The sequence below is a fragment of the Octodon degus genome, unplaced genomic scaffold (assembly GCF_000260255.1).
Source record: "Octodon degus isolate 3935 unplaced genomic scaffold, OctDeg1.0 scaffold00375, whole genome shotgun sequence".
Classification (NCBI taxonomy): Eukaryota; Metazoa; Chordata; class Mammalia; order Rodentia; family Octodontidae; genus Octodon; species Octodon degus.
The window spans coordinates 642,394-647,017 of NW_004524951.1; the positions used below are offsets into that span (position 1 = coordinate 642,394).

Here is a 4,624-nt window from a genome sequence, read left to right on the forward strand (position 1 = left end):
AGTCAAGTGTGAAATAATTGTAGCTTTCTTTACTTCTTCATAAAGAGTTCCACTTTTAACTCTAATTTCTATTATGCCTGATCTCAGAAAAGTTGATAAAGTTATTTCAAGCTTATAGTTGGTCTCTTTTGTGAGAGCTGAGCAAATTTAATATTCTTTCTTAGTAGGCTAATGTTAACATCCTTGGCCTCTCAAACGTCTCAGGGACATAGTGAGAATTTGCAAGTGGTCTATGACCTTCTTTGGCAAGAGATAAGACTTTTTATCAGATTTTGTTTAATGGTCAAAGTATTTTAAGTTTGCAAAAAACTTAGAATCAAAACCGTGGTATTTTAAGCTGAGCAAACAAACCATACATTGGTTTCCACTTTTAATTTAATACACTCCTTGAGATGTGCCCAAAGACATACAAAGTCATATCAATTAAATCCTCACTACTGCATTCTGCCTTGTCCTGGCAATATACAGATGATGCTAGTAACTGATTCTCTCTTTCAACTTCAAATAAAACATGCTATATATGCATAATATTCACTTCATTCTAGCTCTCTAATTCTAGACAGAACAGCTAGTAACCATCCATATTCTAATCACAAAATGAAACTTTGACCATTCCACAGGGAGCAGATGTCATCCCTGTGAAACATTTGTGGCTCTACCTGTATGCCTGCTTTGCGTGGTTTTGCCGTTTCAATTCCTTCTCCTATTGCAAAGCTTTTTCTCCTCTACCTCAGTAAGAGTCTGAGGGGGTAACTGCTTCCTTCTGTACTTGCTCTTGATCACACAAAATTTACATCAGACTTTGTCAAAGCTTTAATTACTTAGTTTCAAAAGACTTATGATAGCAATTAAAAGCTATCAGTTTTCAAAGTCTTATTGGTCTTGTTTTGTCTGGAAAGATTATTTTATGTTCTTTTGGTTTATTGAATGCTTCTGATTTAATAAAAGAAAAATTTAAAAAAAATTATCTAGGTATTGGTGCTATTATGAATTTATTTTTATAGAATAAAAAATATAGCAGTTAATATGCTCAATATGAATAAAAAGTATATTTGTATTCAGGTAGAAATTATAATATGAACAACCACTGGGTTTCCTCGCTCCCTTAAATAAATCTGTAAAATAATATTTTTTAAACAGTATCAGAGTCAAGTACATCTTTCACACAGTTTCACAGTTCTTTTGCCTTAACTGTCCACACTTGATGTCTAGAATGGCTCTGAAGACCTTTCAACCCAAACACACTGCAAATCTTTATGAGATGCTCTCAATCTGCATTTTTCATTCTCTAGCAATCCTGTTCCTAAGGATAGGCCTCACTTAGCACTCCTGCATGGGTGGGCCTAGAACAAGATTGGAGATAGAGTGCTCACCAGCTGACAGCAATAAAGACTTAATTGCTGATAGTGGGGAAGTAAGTAAGCCATAAAATTCAGTATAATAATAATTGTTGTGCTTTTATTCAAAGATTGATTATGGTGAATTGAGGATAACACTGTGATAGGTAAAGTCAGTGCTTAAATGCTATGGACACCATGACAGGTACAAGGACTCTGACTGTGATCAGGTCTTATAACAACACTAGGGGGTCATGAAAAAGAGTGTGCCAGCTATGGAGGCCAACAGATTAAGGAGAGACAGTCTGTGAAAACTAGTAGTGTTAAAAGAGAGGCTCATTTCGTGCCACAACAAGCCAGGCTTTGATGAAAACAAAACTTAATGTTTACAGTCCTAAAAGGAGACTGAATAGAAATTGTAAACACAGTCATGAGAAGGTTAAAATATGCCAGCAGAATAAAAAGAAGAATGCAAGAATAAGACGTATTCTAGTAGTATACCCAGACTGTCACTGAGATCTAGGATAGAAAGTTTCAATTAGTTGAGCATGAGACCAGGAAAAATCTTACATCATCTGAATTTTCCAGGTCAGGAAAATAATGTGCTTTGGTTTGTATGAATAGGGTAGTTTCTTGCTCCCTAAGGTTCAAACCTCACCTCATTTCTGTTCTCTTCAAATTTTTAGTCCTTAGCATTTCCAGTTTGGTAGCCAGACCAACCTCCTTACAGAACCAGAGGTCTGAGAGAAAATAACTCATATAGAGGAATTTCAGGACATGTCTTATACTGCAGTAGGTCGCACAAAACATCTCAAAATGTAACATGAGGTTGTTAAAGACAGGAATAAAGAATTCTAAGACTTGCCCGAAGAAATTTTAAAAGCATTGAAGAATAAATATAGCTTCAAAATTTAAAATCTTCCACAAGAACCTAATTGTTCTCAATATTTTGTTTGAGATCTCTGAAAAATCAGAGGAACAATGGCTTTCAATGTCTGGGGTGATATTTTCAAATATTTGTGACAAATGATACTATGTATAAGAATGATCCAGAATATGAGAATATTAGAATTACTATGCTATTCAAGATGCAAGAATGTATTTGTGAAGACTTACACTATATCACTCTAGTGAGCAACAATTAAAGGCAGTGGGAGAAAGAATGTAGAAAATAGTATTCTTGAGATGCTCAATAAACTTGAGCTTTGCAGACTAAAATTACCCGTAATAGATTTTTTTTGGGGGGAAGAGTCTATCCGTATAGTTCAGACATCAGAGCTAATGTAGAAATATTTTACTAATAGCATTAATTCCAAAATAACAATGCATATCTATATCCACAAGAACATTCACAGTAGCATGTGGATTATTGAATTGATGCAGTCAAGGCAATTGGACAGCCGGATACTGACGATACTTTCTCAAACTTAAATTTAATTCAGATCACAGTTCAAAAATCCTCTAAAAGAAAATTTAGAAGGGAACCTGAGGCTTTGGGTCTTAAAATCAGGGTTAAGTTTAATTGAGCAGAAGTGAATGTCAAGATTCCCTAATAAACAGCTGATATTGGAACCAGAAAACCCAATATTCTTCTATGAGTTGATAATTACTTTGGAAAGTTTCTGAAGGTTAAGCAATAAACTCTTAGCAGAATATCATATGATGCTAAAGTTATTTCCTCACCACCTATATTTATAATAAATACAGAAATGTACTGAACAACTATAGTAACTTTAACATTGGCCTTCTGATCTAGAAAATGTTCACTTACAGATTCCATAAGCAAAAATTTTATTAATATTTTATGTTTCTTTTAACTACACTTTTGTGTAATATTAGAAATTCCTGGAGAAAAAGTGAGACCTATTAAATCTCAAGTGTGTCTGAAAGAATGACCAGGAAGCCAAACCACATGTGCTACCAATGGAAGCATTTTGTGTGCACAGAACATGTTACTGTCATGTGTGTAGCGTGCCTTATGTGTGATAATTGAAGTACAGATTTTTTGTTTTGCTCTTTTGATTATGGCTTGTATAAGAACTTGTTTTTGTTGTTAATTTTTAGACCAAAATACAGTCAACATTTAAAAGTTTATGTATTTATAAATATTTAATAAATATTTAAAATTCAAAAAAGATGAATTGTACAGAAACTGTAAAAATCTTACTATTTACCTAAGTAAGATAGATAAATACCACACGTGAGAAGTAATCACAGGGATCATTCTCAGGGACTCAGAGTCTGTGGAGCTAAGGGAGCTACCTAAACCCCTACCTTTTTTTTTAACTGTTTAAATTTTGTGACAGGATTTCACTGAGTCACCAAGTTTCTCAAGCTGGGCTCCAATTTGCCATCTCCAGCCGTGGTCTCCCAGAGTGTTGGAACTACATGCATGTGCCACCATGTCTGACTTTTCTTAAAGATGTTGATATTCTCATTTTGTATCTGTAAACACTAGTTGGATGTTACTAAATAGTGATAATCTACTATAAACATAAGCAGGTGTTCACTGCATTAGATACTTGAAAAATAATTTCTAATGTGCTAAAAAGATTCTATTCAGTTTTTGCCAATAAAAGAGAAGAAAACATAAGTAGTGATATGCAATATTTGGCCCTAGTACCATGTAATTTTTGTTACTGGGAATAATGCAACCAACAAAGACTGAGGTTTCCACTATGTGACCCTCCACCATTATTAAGCTGTTCTACTACACTACCTATAAAATGCTAACTTAATGTGTTAAACAAAAAAATGTGTACTATATTAGATACACATCTTTCAGACAGATAAAGACAAATCCATGAATAGGTGTCAACCACTTGTCTTATGGTCTTACTGAACTATTGGTCTTGGGTATGCTGAAATACTTTGTCTAAGGTAAGTGAAAAATTATTGCATCTTGTAACTTCCAATATTTCATTCTTCAATCCTTATTAATGCTGGCCAGAGAGACTACATGGTACACTTACTCACTGCTGGTATAGTCCCTCTTACTCATAAGACAAAATAACTGACACTTAGAAATGTATCTACAAACTACTCATCAATGACTCAGAAGTCTTTCCTTTCTTAGGCAAAAACACACAAAGTTTTGGGCTCAGTTCAGAGTACAAGAAAACCCTCTGCTGCACATGTCTCAGGATGTACCTTAGGGACCTTTAACAACCAAAGAGATATCAGCAGTGAGTAATTGTGCTGTGTAGTAAGGGGATACAGATGAATGTCCATTTTGTATCTGTGTATTCAAAATGGTTAAGATAGAAATATAGTTACATTCTCTTAAT

At 34.2% G+C, this 4,624-nt stretch overlaps 1 long non-coding RNA gene across 1 annotated transcript in view; it reads left to right on the plus strand.

The window, feature by feature from the left end:
* Positions 1 to 1,293: 1,293 nt before the first annotated feature.
* Positions 1,294 to 4,624, plus strand: part of LOC111814609 — a 12,715-nt gene continuing 9,384 nt past the window's right edge. Inside the window, exon 1 of the long non-coding RNA XR_002819552.1 lies at positions 1,294 to 1,414. This is a non-coding gene — a long non-coding RNA (uncharacterized LOC111814609). The remainder of the gene's footprint in view (positions 1,415 to 4,624) is intronic.